General features: G+C 42.2%; 1 protein-coding gene and 1 pseudogene across 1 annotated transcript in view; both read left to right on the top strand.

The window, feature by feature from the left end:
* The first annotated feature begins 47 nt into the window (after nucleotides 1–47).
* The window catches only part of PTPN14 (protein tyrosine phosphatase, non-receptor type 14), a 189,759-nt gene continuing 164,898 nt past the window's right edge, over nucleotides 48–24,908 (top strand). The window contains exon 1 of the mRNA XM_021718594.1: nucleotides 48–449. The gene's annotated coding sequence lies outside the window, so the exon portion shown is untranslated. The remainder of the gene's footprint in view (nucleotides 450–24,908) is intronic.
* On the top strand, nucleotides 14,457–14,975 carry LOC110596717 (annotated as a pseudogene).

The following is a 24,908-nucleotide window of genomic DNA, read 5'->3' as shown; positions in this document are numbered from 1 at the left end:
TTTCCTGCCGCTCTGGCTCTCCCGGCCCCTCAAAGTTCTGCCCAACTTTTTCTCCGCCGGGTGGGCGCAGTCTCGGGGGCAGGTTGCGGCGCTCCTCCGGGCTGGGCCGCCTTCCCTCCCGGCTCAGGTCCTCGGGCAGCCGTGGACACAAAGTGGCCGCTGGCGGTCCGTCCCATCCCACCTCGCCCACCCTTCCCGGCCTCCTCGCCCCGGCGCCCCTCGGGCGGGACAGCCCCGCGCTTGGGCTTTCCTCCTCTCCCCCTCCGGTGCGCCCCTGCGCCGGGATCGCGGCGGAAACCTCCCTCCCCTTTCGCCTCCGCCGGCTCCTTGCCCTCGCCCCTCCTCCGCCAGCCCCTGGAATCAGTTCCGTGGGGAATCGGGGCTTCGCCACCGCGAGGGACAGCCTTTCCGCGCGGGACTCTGGGGCACGGCGCGGGCCATGTAAGCAGGTAAGCCCCGTCCGAGGCGGAGGAGTCAGGCCCGGAGTTGGGGGCCGCCTCGGCGCTCTGGACGCCTTGCGGGCGACTCGGGCCAAGGCTGGCCACGACAACTTGCGATCGGCGGCCCGGGACGCCTGGCAGGGCAGCGGGGGCGCGAGGTGGCCGGGCCGCCGGGGTGTTGTTGCGCGGTGGGAGCGGCCCGCGGCGAGGCGCTCGGCTGGTCCCGGGAGTGAGCTGGAAGGTGAACGCCGCCCGGGGAGTTTGCGCCTAAACCCACGCCCTCGCCCCCTCTCTGGGTTCTCTTCTGCGCTTTGGGGACCTGAGCGGGCCTGGAAGAGGCAGCCGTAGATACCCAGACCGTGGGGGCGGGAGGGTGAGAAGGTGGACGACGTTTCGACTGTTGCTGAGGTAGGGGGACGCAGCTCTCCGACGCCCCCACTTTCCCCCACGGGGACCAGATCTCAGGAGGGAACGGAGTTTTCATGCTCTCCCACTAGGCCCCAGCGGTGCCACCGAACTCCTGGGCGTCTAGGCTCCTACTTGGGTGGTCGGGCTGGCTCATGCGAAAAAGTTGCGGCCCCATAATTTCGGACCCGGTCTCCACCTCAGATTTTCAAAGTTCTGAGTATTAATAACCCCCCTTCCTCACGTGACCCCCAAATCTCGGCTTTGGATACTTGTAAGTGGGTTTTTTCTATCTTTTTTTTTTTGGGAGGGAACAGACAGAGGTAGCTCTGTCTCTACTTTCTTTTCCCTCACACTTCCTTCAGTTTCTGTTACCCACAGCCCCCATTCCCTCCTGCAATTTACAGAGATTGTAGGATTTCAACTTCAATCTGTGAAGGACTGGCTGTTTCAGGTTCTTGGTGAAGGTGAAGAATCTCTAGACTGCGGGAGGCATGTACAGTTACGGTTTCCACAGTTGTGTTAACTTTTTTGAAATGGATTCGTTCACTCATTCATTCAACAAACCCAGTAATGAGCTTCTACGCTGCTAGCAATAGGGGATAGAAAGATGCTGAACAAGATCACAGTGCAGCAGTCTGCAGCCTGGTGCAGCAAACCCAATGACTGATCTTTCAGCGCCGCGGAAGAGGGGTTCTGTGAGAGACTCCGGCAGACCAGGAGGTGAGGTGTGCACTGGTAGGCGGTGTTCACTAGGAGAGTATTTCAGGTAGAGGAAACAGCTGGTGCAGAGTGAGTGCAATTTGGTCATACCTAGCTCTCTGAGGGCCTGCGGGGGATTTATGGCCAGGTTGGTGTTGTGTTGCTGGGATAGCATTCTCCTCACCTCCTAATATCAGAAATTAAGCTAGAAGCACGTTACCCATTACGGGAATCACAAGTAACTTCCAGAGGAGTCACAGTCTCCCTCTTTGGCCACACCTTCACGCCTGCTGCTGTTTCTACCACAGGCTGCTGTTGTATGGTTATCCAAATTTTAATTGGCCCATGCTGGGTTTCACTAAAATAGTATTGATTTCTTTGCAAAGAGCCACTTGACAGAAGTAGATGGGGATAATACTGCAGCCTTATAGACCTTGTATTACAAGGTTACCTTATTGTTTGGTGCTGGAGTGAAAAGCTTGTGCCATCGAAATGGCAGTCTTAATGAGTAGGAGCTGAATGGCATGATCTCTTTTGCCTAATCTGAATGGCCATGATGTGCAGAATTAGTTCATCTACGTGTCACTAAGTTTGTTATTCTGTGCTTTTAAAAGTCATTGTTATTGCTTTAGCACAGTTGAAAGGACTACTATTCCTTTCTCTGAAACTTTATGAAAACTGAATGCACTGTATGTTCCTGCAGGTTTTTGTAGCCTAATGGCACAGGATCCAGCAAATCCTGCCTAGAAGTTTCTTATAGTGCAGTAGCATTTTGTACTTGGTTTGCCTTTCAAGGGTGTCTCTTCACTGGGCTGAAGTGGCGTTTGTAGTATATTGTTCATAGTGGCTGAGTCCTGGGTGAGGTGGCAGTTATCTAGCTTTCAGTGACCTCAGGCCAGTATATCAGAGCGGGAGGAGCACGCTGACTTCCTACAACTTTGGGTGTTTATCCAGGCCCCTCTACCAGCATCTTTTCTTATCTTAAGAACAGCCCTTTCATAGAAGTTTTCCTGAAGGGGTAGAACCTGCATTAGAGACATGGCTGCAGGGAAACCCTTTCCTGCTAATCTCAGGTAACTGCCCGGTTTCCAAAATTGACTTAAACACATAATTATTAGTAACACTTGAGTTATTCAGGTCTGAGCATACTGTGTCACAGCTGTAATAGAAAGAACAGCTAGACTCTTTTAATATGGAAGAACCATCATTCTTACTTGCTCTGGGTGGATGTCAAGTGTCAAGAACTATAAGGATTTTTTATTTTTCTGTTCCTTCCTTCCTTATTAGGGGTTTAAATATGCTCCGGGGGAAACAAACATCAACCCTTTGATTGCATATTATAGCCCACCTGGGTTCCATATTCTTGACCTTTTCAAATAAGAATATGAACAAATTCTTGCACTTGGACTCATTACTTCATCACCAAGTGTCTCAGAACAGTGCTATGCACTTTGCTAGAGATGAGGCAGGGAAAAGAGATAAGATGAAATAATTAGTTAATTAAGGAGTGAGGGAAAACAATCACAAAAGCTTTGGTAGAAAGGAGGTTTGAGTTAATGTCTAAAATAAGCTTCTTGATCTCCTCTTACTGATTTACATGACTGCGTCCCACGAGTGGTTCAAGCAGTGTGTGTGCCAAGTTGTGCAGTTTTTCCTGCCAGTCAGTGTGCTGAAGCCGGGGGTCAGGCTTGGGAGTTTGAAATACAGATAGGTGTGAATTCCAGTTCTGCCATTTTTTTTTAGCTGTGTGATTTTGGATGAACTTCATAACCCTTCTGAGTCTCAGTTTCTTCACCTGCAAGTTGGAGCCAGTAGTATGTAGCTTGCCAGAGTATTTCTGGATAATTCAGTGTAATGCTGTATCACAGCACTTCACACAGAGAGGGTCAAGAATGGCCATTTACATGTTCAAGGAGTTGTTTGTGCCCATGAATGTGCTCTTTGTGTTATTTTTTTCCAGCAGCCTGAATTCACATGCGTGCCTCAATATACACATAAAGCTTTGTCTTTGACTTTTTTTTTAGTCTGTTGGCTCAAAACAAACATGTTGGCTGGCAGCTGCCATGTGTTCCCTCACAGAGGAGGAGATTGAGAGCTATAGACCAGGCAGTGAAGTTTGAGGAGGCAAAACCACTTAGAGAAGAAAGGCAGAGAAAGCGATCCTTTTCTCTGAATACTTCTTACTATAATCAAGGCCCAGTGTATTATATAAGCATTCTTACATTTCTAAATGGAAATCTAGTTAATCAGAGAATGTTAGACTAATTCTGCCTGCCTTTAATAAGAGTACAAAAGCAAGCTGAATGTATCTTTGCAGCCTTGATTTCCTTCTTTAAAGAGTTAGCTGCAACATCTCTAGTGTAATGCCAGCCACCGGTTGCTTGAACTTTTAATGTTGCCTTTAATCTGAGAAGTCTGAAGTATCTGACAAACATTAACTCATTGATCTTCATTATCAGCCTCCCAGTGGGAGGGACTGTTAAAAGAAAGGAACAGCTTGCAGTAGGGCAGGTGTGTAGTATATGCAGCATTCTTGAAGCAGAATGAATGGCAAAAGATTGGTTAAATCTTGCTTGCAGGATCGCATGCAGGCCCAGAGGTAATATGAGGGGTACCTTACCTCTTTGAAGGGTCAGGGGGAGAAAGCTTAGGAAAAATGCAGGTGTGGCTGGGATTTTTGCAATGGGAGGGGAGAGGAAATGCATCTTGCTTAAACTAGCAATATCTTTGTCATACGTTGCATGCACACTGATTATGAAAATGAACAATATTGGAGTTATAATTCTGAGTGAAAGAATATGATGCAATGCATGTGGATAAAGGTCTTAGAGTAGCTGAGGAGAAAAGGTAATAGTGACAAAGTGCCTTTTTGTGTGTTGGGGTGGTTATGGGTATAAGCTGAATAATAAGTAGCATATTAACATTGCTGAGAAAAATTTCCTCTTTTTTTCCTGTTCTGTATTTGTTGACTTTCCCTCCCATCAAGCTTTCATTTGATTTTCTTCATAGTGTGTGCTTTTGGGGGAAAAAATATATATAGCCATTCTTAGATCAATCTTACATGTAATATTTGATATGTGAATGATCTAGCTTAGTTTCTTAAGGGGCTAAATTAGGCCCAGGTCAAGAATTTTATCCTGAGCCTGGTCAATTAGCTTGACCCAGAGGACTATTGCATATCCACAGAGTTGGTAACCCTAGCTGACCATCCTATAAATGCTTGATGCTGGTCAACAGGGAAAATGAGAAGGGGATCCTTTGGTGGTGTAGTATCCTCTAAGTAGTAGACTGTCCTCTTCACATTTGTCGTGTTTGAGATTTTCAGTGTTGAAATGTGTTCTTAAATTACTGTGTGGGCCACTGACTTGATCTATTTTGATTTACAAGTTTTGAGCTCACAGGGAAAAATTACTCATTGTTGAAAATAAGCAAAATTTCCAATGCATATATTTGTGTGAAGTGTGTACTTAATTTCTTTGTGTCTTTGGAAATCCAACTGTGGGAGTTATTTCCTTGGCAGTCCATTCCTCTCAAGTAATTAAGGGATTAACTAAGGCCGTATATCCCAACATCTAGTGAGCATCAGAATCACCTGGAGGACTTGTTAGACACAGGTTGCGGCTCTCCATACCCACCCTAGTTTCTGATGCAGAATGTTTGAAGTGGGCCTGAGAACTTCCATTTCCAAGGAGTTCCCAGGTGATGCTGATGTTCCTGGTCCTGACCAGCTGCGTTTTGAGAACCTGAGCTGAGAACTTAGAAACCTTCTTTGGTCCATCCACTCCTGTTCCTCAGGCCTGGTATGGTGGTTACTTAACTTTTTCACAGGGTTGGTTTGAGTGATTCTGTTCCTGGTTGCTTTGGAGCTGCAGAGAGGTGAGCGGCACTTAGTGACTATTTATTCCTAGCCAGGTTTATGCAGAGCATGAATTTTATGTTTTTATTTTAATGGATCTGCTTGGTTTCCATTTTAATAGATCTGTTTGGTTTTCATCTCCAATCCAGACCTCTTTGCTTGCTACCAAACAGTTGTGTTTATCTGGCGCTTCTGTTTTTCTGTGTATCCAGTACACATGACAGATACCACCTGTCTCAAATTGAACTCTTCCAGTTTCTTGCCACAAAACATATTTTGTATTTCCTGATTCTGTATTTCCTACCTCAGTGACATCACCATCTATTGCGTTGGTTGCTTAAGCAGGCACTTGGCGTTTTCTTCAACATGTCATTTTTTTCTTAGCACCCTCAGTTCCTTTTTCAAACCCTGATAGGAAATCCCATTAGTGATTAGGTCCTTTGAGTTTGAGTCTCTAAAATATCTTCAGTTTGCTGCCTTCTATCCCCAAGAATATTGCTATATTTTGATTGTCCCCTCCAAAACTCATGTTGACATTTGATTGCCATTGTAACAGTATTAGGACGTGGGATCTTTTAGAGGTGAGCAGGAGGATCCCTTATGAAGGGATTAGCATTAGGTTTGTTTTCTTTTCTTTCTTTCTTTCTTTTTTTTTTTTTTTTTTTAGTTAGGGTCTCACTCTATTTCTCAGGCTGTAGTGCAGTGACATGATCACATCTCACAGCAGTCTTGACCTTCTGGGTTCAAGTGATCCCTCCTGAATAGCACAGGCTCATGCCCATATGCCTGGCTAATTTTTTGATTTTTTTTTTTTGTAGTGATGAGGTCTCACTATGTTGCATAGACTGGTTCGAATTCCTAGGCTCAAGCAGTTCTCCTTCTTAAACCTCCCAAAGTACTGAGATTGTAGGTGTGACCTGCCGTGCCTGTTATCATGAAAGTGGGTTGTTCGAAAGCAAGTCAGGCCCCGATGCCTTTCTTGGTCTCCTGCACTCAATTGCGCCTTCTGCCTTCTGCCAGGGGATGACTCTCTCCAGATGCTGATGCCATGCTCTTGGATTTCCCGGCCTCCAGAACTGCGAGCCAAATAAACATTTGCTCTTTATAAATCACCCAGTCTGTTTTCTTCTGTTATAGCAACAGAAAACTGACAAAGACAAGCATTAAAGACTGTCATTCATACATTCTTCATTTATTCTTTCAGTACTGCAAAAGAATTTTTAAAAGCACAAATTTGAAAACATTTTAGCCATTGCTGCAGCCATTGCTTTACTAGACTGTGGTGTGGCCATATGCTCTTTGAACTATGGCCATTGCCGTGTTTCCTGGCTTTGACCCCTTCCCCTACTTTGGGGAGGTGAATCCCCTCTCTCTCATTTACTTTGTAAATCAATTATATTTTCCAATCTAAAAGAAAAAACTCTTTTTGAACATGAGTCTTTCACTTCTTACTCTCATTATGATATGACTTCCTGACTACTTCTGCTGCTGTTCCTCACTGTTTATGCTGCTCTTCCACATGCTTCTCTTCTTTTCCTTCTATGCTGGCACACCTAACAGTAGTATTTAGTTCCCCTCCCCTTTGTTATATTCAGACCCATAGTAGCCTCTCCCCTTCCTGCCTGCTTAGTCCCTGTGATTCAGCTAAAGCCTCACCTTTGCTCTGCTCTTCCCCACTACCAGTGAAGCGTTCCTTTCTTTATAGCCCCTTAGCACTTATAAATTACCTACATTGGTAAATTCACCAAATTATACTTCTTTACTCCCCTGTCTCCTCTAATAAGTTACAAGCTTCTCTGGATAAAGGCTCTTACTTATTTCACCCTATTTGGAGGTGGGATGGCAATAGCCATGTTGATGCTATTATGGTATTTTTGCCAATTTGCAGATAATGAAATGGAGTTGATTTTTTTAAAGAGTGTATATAGAACCAGTGAATGAATGCATTTCTGAAATGCTAAGTTGAGGGTTGAGAGGCCACCTTGGTTTGGAATTTATTACTTATTCCCTAATAAATAATTATTATGATCTGGGAAAATTATATCTTTGTTTTTTATTCGGGGTCTCATTCTGGAGTACAGTGGCCCTATCATGAGGCTCTCTGCAGCCTGGATCTCTCAGGTTCAAGCCATCATTCTGCTTCAGCATCCTGAGTAACTGGGACTACAGGTGTACATTGCTCTGCCCAGCTGATTTTTTCATGTTTTTGTAGAGATTAAGTTTTGCCGTGTTGTCCAGATTATTCTCACACTCCTGAGCTCAAGCAGTCCACCTAATTAAACTTCTCAAAGTGTTGGGATTACAGGTGTGAGCCACCGTGCCTGGTCATCAGTGCTATTTATTATATACGTCTTATGTGTATTTGTTCATTTGAAGAGACAAATCACATCTTTTTGTCCTAAGTTATCATACTATGGTTTTTTTTTTTTTTTTGGAGACTCACTCTGCACACAGGCTGGAGTTCAGTGGCACACTTATGGCCACTGCAACTGGGTTCAGGCAGTCCTTCTGCCTCACCCTTCCAAGTAGCTGGAATTATAGGCACGTGACACCACTCCCAGCTAATTTTTTGATTTATCGTAGAGACGAGGCCTTGCCAAGTTGCCCAGACTGGTCTCGAACCTGTGGGCTCAGGCAGTTCTCTCTCACCTATGTCTCCCAAAATGTGAGCCACCGTGCCTGGCTACTACTATGGTTTTTAATGTTGTTTCGTTTTACTTGGATATTTCAGAAACATGGTAATTTTTCTCTCATTTTTCAAACCTAAGAAATATTGCAGATCGGGGGGTATAAATATCACAGAAGGGCTAGTAAGCAGGAAAATTTGACGTTAAGACCTAAAACTAAGTTGTTTTTACAGGTTTAGATATATTGACTGAAATATGCTGGACTGGGCGCAGTGGCTCAAGCCTGTAATCCCAGCACTTTGGGAGACAGAGGTGAGAGAACTGCCTGAGTCTAGGGATTTGAGACCAGCCTGGGCAACTTGGCGACCTCATCTCTACAATAAATCAAAAAATTAGCCGGGTGTGGTGGTGCGTGCCTGTAGTTCCAGCTGCTTGGAAGGCTGAGGTGGAAGGATCGCTTGAGCCCAGCAGATCAAGGCTGCAGTGGCCATGAGAGTGGCCTGGGTGACAGAGTGAGTCTCCAAGTCAAAAAATACATATATGCTTAATTTCCTTCATATGCATTATTTTCTTTAGTATGTTCTATAAAAGAAAGACAGAATTCCTTGTAACTCAAACTCCCAAGTTACTGATTTTTAAAGTGAGCGAGACACAGACAGACTCAATGGCACCATGTCAAGGCAGATTTGCCAGCCTGCCCATAACCAAAACAGCCTGTTCTACTTATAGCACTATAATAAGTAGCCGTGATATTGATGTTACCCCCAAATCACAAGCCCAGCTCTCACCATTATGTTAGTTCTCAAGTAAAGGGGATTAAGGCAGATTTCATGGTCACGAAAGTGAATTTGTCATGAATTACGTCTATACTTCAGCTTGATATTTCGGGTTCTCCACAAATAATCCCCAAGTGGACCTCTGATTTCTTCAGATTTATGTCCCGCTGTTCCTCAGGGTTCTGCCAAGCTGCAGGTGTTTCCTGAACAGACCCAATCATTTTTCACCTATAGTCATGCTGTTTCCTTGTCCAGGAATCCTAGCACTCTCCGTTGCCTATCAAATCCATCCCTCAAAGTCCTCCTTAAATACCACTTTCTCTCAGCAGCCTTCCCTGGTCTCCCTCTGGGTCAGGCCATTCAGCCATTCTGCTCTTGACATTGACCTCACTGTGCTTTCTGTCCTGAACCTGCCTCATCCCTTCATTAGCTTGTCAGCTGCCTGGGAACTGCCACCCGCCTCACTCTTCCACGTCTTTCCCAGCACAGGTTGTAGGTTGTCACTTCGCTTCTGCTTGTGCTCACCTGGAACTATTCATGCAGGTTGCTGGCTCTTTGTCTGAGGCTGCCCTCCCTGCTTTATACTGACAGTCCTTCAGGGAAGACATATGTCGCGGCAGCACTTGGTGTAAGCTGCCCTCTGTCGTATTATGGGAACCAGTTCACCTGCTATGTTACAGAGTCTAAGACACGTCTGATGTTTTCAATCTTCTGCTTACAGTCTTTCTTGCCATTTTTTACTGTGTAGGGATAAATTATATGTAGTAAAGGTGTAAGGAAATGCTGAAAGGATAAACGCCATTTAAATATAGAGTATAGGGGGCAGGAGTGAAGGTGAGGATGAAGATGGGATATTGTTTAGTTTCCTAAGCTTGGTGATGGGAACATGTAGGTTTATTATATTCCCACTTCTAACATACTTAATTTAAAAAACCTCACCAAATTGCCTATGGTTTAGCAGAGCACTCCAGGCTCTGCATGGTGCTTGATCCCACCTAACCTCCTAGCCTTGTGTGGCCTCTCTCTAGGCATCTCTTGGCTCCCTGTCCTTCTTCTCCAAACATTTATCAGGGTCGGAACCTCGCTGCTTTGACTCATGCTGTTGCTACTTCTCCCTGGAATTCCTTTTTACTTCTGGTCACATGGTAATCGCCTACTCATTCTTTAGTGTGTAGTGTGGTTTTTATGTCTTTTGGATGTTTTATCTGACATCCCCCCCCTTTTTCTGAGTCAGTATCTCACTCTGTCACCCAGGCTGGAGTGCAGTGACGTGATCACGGCTCACTGCTGCATCAACCTCCTGGGTTCAGGCAATCCTTCCACCTCAGCCTTCTGAGTAGCTGGGACTACACAGGTGCACACCACCATGCCCAGCTTATTTTTTTGTTTTTTATTTTTATTTTGGTAGAGACGAGGTCTTACTTTGCTGCCTCGGCTGGTCTCAAACCCCTGGGCTCCCGAAGTACTGGGGTTACAAGTATGAGCCACTATGGCCAGCTGCCATTCCCTTTTGTTATTAGGGATAATTCATTGTCACCTAATGTGTCTTCCTGTGGTACAGTACACATCCTTGACTATGGTGTGCATCACGGTGTGCTATAATAGTTTGCTCATCCCTCATCCCAAAATTGTGAACTCTTAGAGGACATGTTTTGTAATTTATTTCTCCTTGGGTTCTTGGTACCTGGTGCAGAGTAGATGTTTGAGGAATTGCTGAGTAATAGATGTAAGATAAATGTTTTTAATTGAAGTAATTAAAAAATAGATCCAAAAAAACTTCAAAACATGTTGAAGAGAATATCTCTTTCACCCAGTATCTGAAATTTTGATTGTAAATCTACTAGATTAACACATGGGTTTCTTAATTCAAACCTATAATCTGTTTTAGATATTATTTCTTCTGCTTTCTTCATTTGCTTTATGGTGAGTTTTTAATTTTTAATTTTATTTTTTAAAAATAGAGACAAGGTCTTACTATGTTGCCCAGGCTGGCCAAAAATTCCTGGGCTAAAGTGATCCTCCCACCTCCACCTCCCAATATGCTGGGGTTATAAGTGTGAGCCACCATGCCTGGCCTCTTTAAAAAATATATATAACTATTCATGCTTCTCCTCTTTTTTTTTCCTCCCATCACCATGGTGTGTGTTTATGGTTTCTGTAGGAGTGTCTTTAGGTGTGTGTGAGTCTACCTTTGGAAGTTGCCCTAGGCTGTGAAGTGATACCATTTGTTGTAAAGGGTGACTTCTGCCACCATTGCTGCTTGCTTGGGATGGGGAAGTGACACATCCATTTAGAGGGGAGGCTACAGAGTTTATTTTTGTGGCAGACGTGTCCCACTACAGAGCTGTAATAACCATAATGAAGGAGGATTATGCTGTATTAGGTTTATGAAGGGTGCACCAGTCTGTTACCAGGGTCAGTGGTGACAGCTCAAGCCAGCAATTAGGTTTCATTTAAGACTCCAGGAGGCAATTAGCATTCTCTTCTGCCAAGGAAATACTGTGATCTATTAGGCATATTCTTTTCCATTATATGTTTTGTGAAATATGCTTTAGATGATGAAGGTGCACATTTTTTTTTTCAAACATAAGCAAGTCTCCAAATTATCATTTGAAAAATGGAGCTGACTTTTAGACTCTGTTTAGATCCCTAGGTTATACTAACTAACATCTTAGGTGGATTGTGCTTTTTAAATGGGTATATTTTTTAAAAGATCATATCAGTTCTTTTATTTAAAGGTAAAGAATTTATTATGGAATATTATATAATTATGTGATTTATGAGGGAAAACGTGTGATGGATATAAAATGAATTAAAACTCCAAAATAATAAAATGACACCTACCGATCTTAATTATATTCTTTAGAAAATTATTGTTTTACTTAAGAAGCATCTAAAAATAAAAGCTGGAGAGGATGATTTGTGCTGTACTTCTGCTGAGCAGCTGTTTGGTTGTTTTTAAAATGAGGTTTATTTTCTGAGTCCCTGACTAGGTACAAGTGTGTGCTTTGTGTCCCTACAGCCTTGTGAATGTGTTTAGGAATTTTAGCTTTGCCTGTGAATATGAAGTAATATTTAGTAAGTTATTCAGACCAGTTTCCTCCCTTCCTCCTCTCTTTCCTCCTCCCAACTCCCTTCCTCACTCCCCCCACCCATTCTTTGGAATAAATCATCTCCATTTGGAGGCTTCTAGTAGGTTCACTACCATCTATGTATTTAAAATTAGTGTCTTTTCAGGTATGGTAAAAGGAAGAACTGCACAGTGAATAGCACATCAGGCCAGAAATGCAGTACAGCGGTCTGCAGAGGAAGACTAGTCCCATGTGATAACTAGGTTATCTCCTTGTCATTTAGTTCTTGGTTTGAATTATTTTTTCCCATTTATAGACTGTTAAAAGTTGTAATAATGACTTAGCACAGCACTTTGACATCTGTACGTTAGTGTATTAAAGGCTCTGAGAAGTTCGTCAGTAAACAAAAGTGTTTCAAAGCCAAATTCATTTTAATATGGATTTAAAAAAAAAGGAATTCAATTTTATGGAACACCTGTAATCTCAAGGGACCCCTATATGACATAGAATACTTACTAGAGTGCTCTTGGTTTAGAAGGTACTTGGAATAGAGAAGACATGTTTGTTGTCTTTAAGAAATGCAGCATTTAATTTCGATGGTGACTTGGATTGTTAAACATTTAATGTCTCCATTAGCAGACCAGAACTAACTTTAATGTTCAGATTAAACTTGAGGCACGACAGGAACCTCATCCTTGAAGAAAGATTCAAATATATTCAATAGTCTGTCTTACTGAGGCCAGAAAATGTGCTTAATACATGCACTATGGAAAAAATCTTGGTTCTACAAATTCTGGCCTTCAGCCCTCCTCCACCCCCTTCACTGACAGGATTGCCAAGAAGCAAGCAGGCAGACTGGGGAGGTATAAGCCACTGAGGGCTTTAGAAATGCCATTGCAATTATTTTATTAATAGCTGCCTCTGTTTAAATTGTTTCGTGTAATTGGGCACGTAACAGGCATTGTGAATATAATATGAACGGTTTTTCTCCACCGTGACCTCTTTACTTATGTCAGGCTAATTTGTTGAGTACTCCTTTTATCCATTTTCCCCTCTGGCCTTTTATAAAGCAGAGCTGTATGTATCGAAACCCCTTTTCTTCTGTAACCTTTGAACTTATAACAGAAAGAGGTGCTATTTTTATCTGTAGTTTATCCTCGATGAAAGGAAAGTTAAAGAGGTTATTTGGTCAAGTCTCATAGCCACTAAGTGGAAGAAGTGGCATTTGAACCTGTTCTCTCTGACCCTATAGCCGAAATTCTTCATCACTACATTCGGCTCAGAAATTGCGAGAGGTAGCATTCGGCTTCAGTGAATTTTTTTTTTTGGAGAATCTTTCAATGCATTTACCCCTTTCATGATGGGTAATTTACAGGAACAACCCGCCCACACAACCCTCCCTATTCACCTGATCTCACCCCGAGTGACAAAACGGCAGAAGCACTAAAAGGCATCAAAATTGGTGAGTTCAAAAACTGTTTTGAGCAGCGGAAAAAGCGTCTTCATAGGTGTATTGCATCAAACGGAGAGTACTTTGAAGGTGACTGAAGTTTCAACATGTAAGAATAAATACACAATTTTTTATAAATAAAGTTTGGATTTTTGGGTTCCCCCTCGTATACCCTGGTGCCTGTATTCCTTTCTTCCCTTCTTCCTCTCTCTTTCCTTTCATCTTTCCTTCTGTTTGTTTAATACATGCATTTTTTAAAATTTAATTTTTAATTTTTTTAATTTTAAAGATGTGGGGTAAAATTCAGGTTTAGGTATACAAATGCTCATTATACTGGTACCCTTGTTGATAAGGTGTGCCCCTCCCTCCCCTGGCAGTTTCCCTCAACTGCTAATCCCATCTTCCCTTCCCCTGGCAGTTTCCCACTACTGCCAATTCCTTTCTTATAGTACTATGATAGTTGTTCAAGGTCCACTTATGAGTGAGGACATATGGTACGCTGTTTTTTTTGTTTCTGTGATAGATCACTGAGTATGATAGACTCTAAATCCATCTAGGTTGCTGCAAAGTCCATACATTTGTCCTTCTTTATGGCTGCATTAATATTCCATTGTATTAATACATGCTTTTTTATGTTTTTGAAGGTGAAGATGTTTTTTCTGTGGTGATAATCTTTTTTTTTTTTTTGAGTTGTATTCTCACTTCATCACCCAGGCTGGAGTGCAGGTGGCATGCACGCTCACAGCCACCCCAGCATTGACCTGCCGGGCTCTAGCAATCTTCCCGCCTCAGCCTTCCAAGTAGCCAGAACTACAGGCGCGCGCTACCATGCCTGGCTAATTTTTTTATTTGTTTATTGTAGAGACATGGTCTGGCCGAGTTGTCCAAGCTTGAGACCAGCCTGGGCAAATGGCCAGACTTCGTCTCTAACCCACGGGCTCAGGCAATCTACTCGTCTTGGCCTCCCAAGGTACTGGGATTACGGGCTGAGCCACCAAGCCTGGCCTATGGTCATAATCTTTAAAAGAATCAGCAACTGGTTCCCAGCGTCCTGTGTGGCTGGAGTTGGGCGCTCAGGTGAGTGGGCTGTGGTGTCACTAGGTTCCAGGCGATTCTAGCTCCAGCCAGGATGATCGAGGTTGTCTGTGATGACCGTCTGGGATAAAAGGTCTGCGTTAAATGCAACACCTATGACACCATTGGGTACCTTAAGATGCTGATTGCAGCCCAGACTGGCACATGTTGGAACAAGATTGGCCTGAAGAAGTGGTACACGATTTTTTTTTTTTTTTGAGTTGGAGTCTCACTCCGTCACCCAGACTGGAGTGCAGTGGCTGCTCCCGGCCACCGCGGGCTCCGGCGATCCTTCCGCCTCAGCCTTCCAAGTAGCTGGAACTACAGGCGTACGCTACCACGCCCAGCTAATTTTTTTTTTTTTTAATTTATTGTGGAGGTGAGGTCTTGCCAAGTTGCCCGGGCGGTTCTCGAACCCGCGGGGTCAGGCAATCCACTCACATCAGCCTCCCAAAGCACTGGGATTACAGGCTGAGCCACCGAGCCCGACTGGTACACGATTTTTAAGGACCATGTGTCTCTGGGGGACTATGAAATCCATGATGGCATGAACCTGGAGCTTTATTACCAGTAGAATCCTTTTCTTTGCCACCTCACCACCCACACTGGTATAGATGCTTGTTTTTAAAAACTCACGTTAATAAAAACTTAAATGCTAAAAAACAAAACAAAACAGAATTAATAATGTAGGCCATTAGTCTCATGTGCCCATTCAACATTTGAAATGTGGTTAGAGTTGAGTTGTTGCTGTCAGTATCAGATACACATGGGACTTTGAAGACTTAGTATGAAAAGAGAATATATAATATCTCATAATTTTTTATTGGTTTTATGTTGAAATGATAATATTTTGGGTATGCTGAGTTAACTCTTATCAGAATTCATTTCACTTGTCTTGATTTGCTTTTTATGCATTACTGGTAAAATATTAAAAATTGTATGTGTTGGCTGGGCATAGTGGCTCATATCCTTAGCCCTATCACTTTGGGAGGCCGAGGTGAGAGGATTGCTTGAGCCCAGGAGGTCGAGACCAGCTTATGCACCATAGCAAGACCTGTCTCTACAAAAAAAGTTAGCCGGGAGTGGTGGCGTGTGCCTATAGTTCAGCTACTCAAGAGGCTAAGCCCGAGCCCAGGAGGTCGAGGCTGCATGAACTGTGCTCATGCCACTGCACTCCTGACTGGGCAACAGAGTGAGACTCTGACTTAAATATGATTCATGCTATATTTCTTTTGGACAGCATTGTCTTAGATAGTTATTAAACTGTTCTTAGGAGGCCTAGTTCTTCAGTGATGCATAAGAAAGAGGATTGGGGAAAAGTGATTAGAGACTGAAGGTAGTTACTGGCCGTGGTAAGAAGCATGCCTAAGTTCAACTTAGGTGACCAGTGGAGGGAGACCACTATTAGCTGGCATTTATTTAGTACAGTACTTACCATGTGCAGGTACTTTGTTCATCTTTCTTGACAACCTTGTGAAGTAAGCACTATCATTGGCCTATTATAGATGAGAAAACTAGATCTTAGAAAAGCAAAGTGACTTGCATAAGACCCTACAGCTAGTAAATAAATACTAGTGTACTATGTAACCCTGTTGGCATGCAAATACTAGTAAATGCTGGAGTTTAGTGTCTAATCTGGGCATGAATCCAGAGCTTCTACTTGCAACCATTGTGCACCACTATTTTTCAAAGGCAGAAAAGCAAACATTATTTAGACCTAGCAGTCCTTCCATTTATTTGTGTCGACCAGGGGTGCCCATTCTTCTCCTCAGTGTTGAAAGACATCATCTTTGAATTAGGGAATACAGGACAACAATGGATGTTCCTAAGGAGAAGCTCAAGTTATCAAGAAATGATAAAATCATGCTTAAGATACTTCATTTACTAACCCAAGTCATCTTAATTAAAAAGGTACTTTACAGAAATTGCTTTTAGAAACTTGAAGCATACTTCGGATTCCTTTTTAACTGAGAGACATTGCTAATTTTCATTGCAATTTTGTACATAGAGATTTTGTAAATACATGCATTAGACCTTTTTCCCTTTAATGTAACACAACAGTTTTTTTGAAAATTGGTAAGTCTACCCACAAATCTGTGACAAGCTGTATACATTTTTTTCATATTTTTCAGTTTGTTTATATCTACATAGTTGTAGTTTTATTTGCTCCTTCATATATAGGCATGTTTTCCATACTTAGTCTTCATAACTATTATTTTTAGTATCTCTGCATACAATTGATATGCTATACTTTTTTCTTATTGAAAGTATATACTTTTTGCATTTTTTGCTGTCCTGTAGAAGATGATAGTGAGGATTATTCATATTAATAGTTTTTTATTGTTATTCAATTTATTTTACGATAAATTTTCATAAATGAGATTGATGGCTATGAACATTTTTTTTTTTTAATTGGAGTCCCATTCTGACTCCCAGGCTGAAGTGCAGTGGCACACTCACAGCCACCACACCTCGACCTGCTGGGCTCAGGTGATCCTTCTGCCTCAACCTTCAAGTAGTTGGAACCACAGGCATGTACCACCACGCCCGGCTAATTTTTTTGATTTATTGTAGAGATGAGGTTTCACCAAGTTGCCTAGGCTGGTCTCAAACCCCTGGACTCAGACAATCCTCTCGCCTCCATCTCCCAAATTGCTGAGATTATAGGTATGAACTACTGTGCCTGCCCTCCCCCCCCCTTTTTTTGAGTTGGAGTCTCACTTTGTCACCCATGCTGGAGTACAGTGGCACACTGCTCGTAGCCACCGCAGCCTCAACGTCCTGGGCACAGGAAAACCTTCCATAATCAGCCTCTCAAGTAGCTAGTACTACAGGCATGTACCACCACACCCAGATAATTTTTAATTTTTTTGTAGAGATAGAAGTCTCGCTATGTGGCCCAGGCTAGTCTCGAACTCCTGGGCTTATGCAATCCTCTCACCCTAGCCTCCCAAAATGCTGGGATTATAGGCATGAGCCACCATGCCTGGCTTTTTATGATTCTTTAATCAGACTGATGTAATGGAATTTCAAACACAAATTCATTGGTAGCACAGTTTTTATTTTCAGATAGTTGAGGGTTTTCCAGATCTAACTTTTACACAATATTTGAAAATTAGGAAGTGGATTATCTCAGCAACTTTCTTCTAACTCTTGCTTTTGTCTTTTTTTTTTTTTTTAACAGTCCCCTTCTTTATAGTCTGGCAAAAGAATTTTTGAACCCTAGATCATATATTCAAAGGCCGAATAATAGCCCTTACACTAGATTCACTTTTGTCATAAGTGTTCACTAATCCTTACATCATTTGAAGCAGAGAAAAGTGTATTGGATAGAAATATTTCTGTTATGAATATGGTATATGTAAAAATTTATTTACAGAGAGGTAGCATTCAAATGGAATTAAAAGCTACAGAGACATCGATGAGGTATGAATATATACTTCATTGACAAAAAAAATCATAGATGATTACATAATTTTCAGTTAATTTCTGGTGCTTGTTGGTATCTACCTATTCTTTTTGTATTCTGCTTTTTCATAAGCTTTTTTCATATATATATTTGCTTATATCAGCTGTTGTATAACTTGCCATATTTTTAAATTATTTATTTATTTATTTTTTATTTTTTTGAGTTGGAGTCTCACTCTGTCGCCCAGACTGGAGTGCAGTGGCCTCCTGGCCACCGCAGCCTCGACCTGCTGGACTCTGGCGATCCTTCCGCCTCAGCCTACCGAGTAGCCGGAATTACAGGCACGCACTACCACGCCAGGCTAATTGTTTGATTTATTGTAGAGATGAGGTCTCGCCTGCCCAGGCGGGTCTCGAACCCGTGGGCTTAGGCAATCCACTCACCTCAGCCTCCCAAAGGTGCGGAATTACAGGCTGAGCCACCGAGCCCGGCTAATTTGCCATATTTTGATAAGTTATTGTCATTAGACTAACTATTGTTAGTTTTTGCTATGGTAACAAAAAAGGTTTCAACATCTTAGCTATTTACAACAACATTTATTTCTTGTCTGTGTTATGTGAGGGCTGTGGGTGGGCTGTAGCTCTTGGTGGCTTGACTGCTCCGCATGGCTTCACATTCATGGATCTAGGCTAAAGGACAGCCCCTATATGGGACATGCTATGCCCCTGGCTGAGGGCAGTTGTGAAGTATGTAACTTCATTTAAAGCTACTGTGTGGTGGTGGTGAATAGATTGTCTGTCTATATCCCATTGGCTCAAGTCCATCATGTGGCCAGGCCACAAATCATTGAGTTGGGGACTTCTACTCATCTCTCAGGATTCCCAGACAAGTCACAGGGTAACGGATAGGATAGGACATTTACAGGAAGAGAGCAGATATTTGAGATCAATAATTCCATCTTTTATTATACCATAATTGATGTAACTATTCTCTTGTGGTTTGATATTTGGATTGTTTTCAGTGTTAACAATTATAAATAGCATTGCTATAAACATTGTTGAACAAATTACATTTATTTTACTTAGAGAGTACTTCCTTAGGAGATATAGTTTCCAAAGTATGTTCTGTAGGTCAGAGGGCATGAATTGCTTGTAGATCTTGTTACATATGGCCAGATTGCTCCCTGGAAAGGCTATCAGTTTATAGCTCCATCATCAATATTTAAGTATAATACAGCTTTCCTTATATCCTGTTAGTGCTAGGTTTTTCAATTTTCATTTACTTAGTTTCATAATTGCTTACAGTTTTAGTTTTGTAATTATACATCATGCTATTCTAAAGCAAGAATTTTTAGAACAGATTGTATCGTTATCCAAAACAAGGACCACCTGTAATTTTCTTTCCTGGTTTCTGAAAGTCATTGTTAAAAAATACTCATTTTTATTCTGTTTATTTTCTTAGCCCCATATTTTTATTAGTATACTATTTTATTTAAATGCGTCTTTATTGTTACATAAAAATAAAATGTAAAAAACAAAAAAAGCTTACTTTATATGAGGTTTTGTAACTTTTATCTGAATCAAATCATAGTAATCATTACTATGGACCTGGCAGATGGCCAGACCTGCTCAAATTGCGAAATTTTGTTGCATATTTTAAAGTCTAAAGAGAGAGGATTTATTTATTGTCCTGTTGCCTAACATTGGATGGCTTTAATTCCATGGTTTTCAGGTTTGCCTATTGCCGTACGGTTTATATAGCAGAAAATACCACATGAAACAGAAGAACTAGTCTTTCCTACAACTTTTCCCCCCAAACTGTAAATGAAAACTTTTTATTACCAACTGTATCCTCTCATTTGGTTTGCCTTACACGTGTCATGATGCCTGCTGCTACACTTGCCTTTGGCTTCTGCTTAGAAATAGTGATGTCTAGACACGGCCATAAATATCCTGGGTTTATATTTCCTCATGTAAGGATCTGAGACTTCACAGCAGAGGCAAGAACACTTGTATGGCAAATATGAGAAATCTTCAGGGCACTCAATCCAGAGTCTGTAGGCAGGATACCGTGTCTGTGTGTGTGTGTGTGTGTGTGTGTGTGTGTGTGTGTGTTATGGTGGGAAATGAAAATTGCGTTTGGAAATGGGTTGGATTGTACAACTACCATTCTTGTAGCGCAAATGCCTCCCACCTCATTCAGCAGAGAAATATCAAGATCCTCAGAACAGGAGAATCCATTCTCTGTGTTGTGAGCCACAGCCCAGTAAAACTTGTAAGAAATATTACAGCTCTGTGGGAAGCCAGTGCAAATGTGGGGGAAACAAGTTGATGTGTGAACCAGACATCAGTGTGTGAACCAGAGTTTATTTGAACAGTAGTAGTTGCTGGCTGCAGAATGTTAGAAATGTGAGTATTAAGAGTATTAATGGTGTGGCTATTATTGGATTAGTGTGGAAGATGTAGGAATTTGAGTAGATTTGCCATGAAAGTCTTTGGATTTTTGCTCCTGAAATGGATTATTATTTAAGTTTTAGCCATTTTGTATATGTCTTCCTGAAATTCATTGCAGATTTCTTTGAAAGATGAAGACCCACTGGTTTATGAAGTTTCTGTTTTTTTGAATAGGTGAATCAGGAAACATGGGCATTGAGGCTTAGAGGGCATTGAATGAGGATACTTTATATTAATATAGAAGAAACCAAGTAATTACAGAATAAACACTTTTAAAAATCAGTACAGTAAAATAGATACTTGTTTATATTGAATTTTTACTTGGCTGAATTTATAGAAAGAAGGTTACTGATGAACGCTTCTTAAAGGTCGTTATGCTCATTGTAAATGTTTTCTTAAGCTGTTGATACTTTTGACAACAAAGAGTGCTTATCCTTGCAGTATGTTCTGCTTCGCTGAATTATTTGTTTTGGGAGAGTTGTGGCTAATGGTGTAACATGTATTATAGGTTTCTAGAGCTTTTGGTCTAGGCTTTATTACCTATCGGATCTTGCACTGTCTTTTCCCAAATCGGTTTGTGTTACCATGTCTGCTTTCTAGTACTTTCTCCCTTATCTTGCATTTTCCTTCCCTTCCTTTTTTTCTTCCCTCCTAGCCTGTCTGTAGGCCTACCAGTGGAATCTCCTTATGGCCTGACCTGAGGGGTGATTGTCAGACAATATGTTATAGTTGTTGATGTAAGAAGGCCTATGACTACTAGATTGTTTCAACATACCTTCATCTCTTTCGACTCTGTTTTTCTTAAGTCGTAAGTTTGTCCATCACCAACATGGAATGTTCAATGCAATGAATAAATAGCTTTTCAAAGCATGGCACATTTGTGGTTTTCTATAACCCATTGTTTGTCATATAGTAATTAGTACATGTTTGTTGATGTCTATGAGTTGTTAGAGGTTGTTTACAAGGAGGACAGTGGCCAAAACAGTTTTCTCCCATGTCCCTTTGCTGTCGATCCCCAAGGAAAACGTATGCAACACACACTGTGTTGTTAGTGTGCTCAGTTTTCAGATACAAATGCATTTTTCAGGTGGCATCTTATGTGTGACCCATCATCTTTTCTCCTGCGTTGTTGCTTTGAGGACCTTGGTCTCACAAGCGCAACTTTTGGTTGGGTATCCAAGAAACGTGGATTAGGACCTGTCTTCTTGACTTAATGGCTATGGGTATCATGCTGAAGTCCATTAAACAAAACAAAACAAAAAACCATCCTTTAATTATTAAAATCTATCAGCTATGGATGATTTAAAGTATGGGTCTTTTATTCCATGATTGGTCCCTGATAGGTGCTCAGTAAATTTGGATTAATTGAATTTTAGAGAGACATGCTTATCAAAAGTGTTAGTATTTCCAATATTGTAACTATTTGTCTTTTTGTGTATCTTATTGATTTTGAAATTCTTTATGATTTTCGCCCAAGCTGGAGTGCAGTGGCACTCTCATGGCCACCCCAGTGTCAACCTGCTGGCTCCAACTATCCTTCCACCTCAGCCTTCCAAGTAGCTGGAATAGCCGGGCTCGGTGGCTCAGCCTGTAATCCCGCGCCTTTGGGAGGCTGAGGTGAATGGATTGCCTGAGCCCGCGGGTTCGAGACCCGCCTGGGCAGCGAGACCTCATCTCTACAGTAAAGATCAAAAAATCAGCCGGGCGTGGTAGCGCATGCCTGTAATTCCGGCCACTTGGAAGGCTGAGGCGGAAGGATCGCCGGAGCCCAGCAGGTCGAGGCTGCGGTGGCCGGGAGCGGCCACTGCACTCCAGTCTGGGTGACAGAGTGAGACTCCAACTCAAAAAAAACCCACAAAAAACCAAGTAGCTGGAACTACAGGTGCGTGCTACCACACCCAGCTGTAGAGACGAGGTCTCTTCATGTTGCGCAGGCTGGTCTCAAACCCGCAGGCTCAAGCAGTCCTCTCACCTTGACCTCCCAAAGTGCTGGGATTGCAGGTTTGAGCCACCTCGCCCGGGCTCTTTATGATTTTTAATGAAAAACTATGAAGAGAAAAAAATTTGAAGACCACAGACTGCAAGTCCAGCTTCATCACTTGCCCTGGCACCTTTTCGATTTTCCTACTTAACTGGTGGTGTTTGGCTAGGTGTTCCTCTGCATGCGTTTCTGTGCCCCTATGAAATCCAGCTCATGTTTTAGAGATGCGACTATTCTGAATCTTGGTGTATCTCCTAGGAGGAAATTGTTATGCTTGTTTTGGGTTTGGAAAGGAGTACTAAAAAGGTAATTGTTAAAAATGTAATTAGGCCAAGTGGGGTGGCTCACGCTTATAATCCCAGTACTTTGGGAGGCAGAGGCAGAAGGATTTCTTGAGCCCAGGACTTCAAGACCAGCCTAGGCAACATAGCAAGACCTCGTTTCTACAAAAAAAAAAAAAAAAAATTAGCCAGGCATGGTGGTATGCTCCTGTAGTTTCAGCTCCATGGGAAGCTGAGGCAGAAGGATCATCTGAGCCCAGGAGGTTGAGGCTGCAGTGATCCATGATCGTGCCATTGCTCTCCAGCCTGGGACATAGTGAGACCCTGACTCAAAAAAAAAAAGTAATTAATTTTTAGGGAAGACTCTGAAGAGGCAAAAGGAGTATCAGTGCATGCACCAAGACTGCCATTTCATTACAATAGTTAGGGTGAATTCTGAACGGATTTGCCCAGATACTAATCCTTTTGGGCTGAGAATGAACTGAGTCCCCTTAACAATTAGGTTTCTTGGTATAAATTTCTAGGTGGTGTTGGTCACTCCTGGTTGAACTTGTAAAAACGGGCAAAGAAAAGAACAGACCCAGGGTGTTGATAGAAAGAAACCTCTAGATACCCTTAACATCTGGTCTGATCGTTCTGTCCTGACCAGAGCTTTTCTCTGCTGAAGGTGGGGACCTTCCCTGTTCACAAGCCCCTGCTCTCACCACTTCTCTGCTTTCTTTTTTTTTCTCTGATTTTCTATTCCCTAGCCCATTTTCTGTCTTCTATCATTTCTTCCACACATCACAGATTTTTTTTTTAAGGGACAAGATCTTGATCTGTCACCCAGGCTGGGGTGCCGTGGCACCATTGTAGCTCACTGCAGCTTCAAACTCTGGCGCTAAAGCAGTCCTCCTAATTTTTAAATTTTTTTGTAGAGATGGGATCTTACTATGTTGTCCAGGATGGTCTGGAATATCTGGCCTCAAGTGATCTTCCCACCTCAGCCTCCCAAAGTGCTGCAACTATAGGTGCAAGCCACCAGGCTCAGCACACATCTCAACCTTAAAAAACAAAACAAACAAAATAAAACCTAGATTTTCAAACACTTTGCCAGTCAAAGTGCTCAGTCTCTGCTGTGTTTGGACCAGTAACTACTCTGGTATAATCTTGGTTCCTTTTATTGCTGTGTTTTATTTCTGGCTGTGGTGCTTAAATAACTAATTTTTCCTCCCTACCAAAGCTTGCTTACTCTTGAGTGTATGTGTAGTCTCCCTATTTTTTCCCCCCCTTTTGGCTGTCTGGGGACCTTGAATCCTTACTTGACAGATTCTAGAGGTAGTCTCCTTACAGTGTATATTTTACTGGTAACTGAATATGTTCAAATGATGTTTTTCCATAAATTATTATGTGCCCTTTAGGAAATCAAATAGTGACTTTTGAAACAGTGTTTGAATTGCTGTTGGTATGTGTACACTCTAACTCCAGCTTAATTTTAATCACTTTGTTGTCTAAAACAGCTACCCAAGACACCATTAGAAGTGACTGTAGCTTGTTCCATGAGAGTCCCTTAGGCCGTGTAAGATGAAACCACTTTGTGCAGATGTGTAGTGGGCCAAGTCCATTTTGAGTTTTTGCAAACCCTCCAACCATTCCCAGCCATCACCCATGTGGTCTAGTGGAAAGTGCACGGCTGTGGAATTCCAGAAACCTGAGTCCCATGTCTGCCACTAATTAGCTATTTTGGTTTTAGGCAAGTTAGTTAGCTACTCATGACTCAGTTTCCTCCGTCATGAGTTAGTTGATTTAGTAGAATATGACTTTCAGGTTCCCAGCTCCATGCTTCTGTAAAAATTAACTAATTCTAGGAAATCTTTCGTTTTAACTCCACAGTTAAATTTGTGGTCAAAACCAAGAAAGAAACCTCCACCCTGTTACTCTTTTCAGAAGAAACTACTGGTTGCTGGATTTATTTTTGTTCAGGCAAAGATTCAAGTAACACATTTAAAGAGTAGATTTAAACTTTTGTTTTGCAGTGGTAGTTCATTTTATTTGAATGATTCAATGGCATTTACCTCTGACCCTTTTTGTGAAAAAAATGGAGCCATAAGATACGCAATATACTTGCTTTTATGTTTGTTTACATTAATGTTAATTTTGTTTGGGTATATTTTCAGAGTTTCACCGTTGTTGAGGTCATTCTGAGGCAGGTGTTGCCCTGTCAGAGGTTGAAAGTCATTGGGGGTGAGAGGATTAGTGGAATTCAGCAGAAGTTTCTCTGTGCTGTGGAAAAAGACACTGATCTGTTCTACCTCCACTGCCCTCTGCAGAACGTTGCCTTCTGTCACAGTACTGGCTGGCGCTGATTTCTGACTCTTCCAGAGATTGAACGCTTGGTAGTGCT

The sequence above is a fragment of the Carlito syrichta genome, unplaced genomic scaffold (assembly GCF_000164805.1).
Source record: "Carlito syrichta isolate Samal-C Ts95f unplaced genomic scaffold, Tarsius_syrichta-2.0.1 Scaffold312893, whole genome shotgun sequence".
Taxonomy (NCBI): Eukaryota; Metazoa; Chordata; class Mammalia; order Primates; family Tarsiidae; genus Carlito; species Carlito syrichta.
Note: the sequence above shows the minus strand (reverse complement) of the source record. Positions and strands in the feature narration are given on the sequence as shown.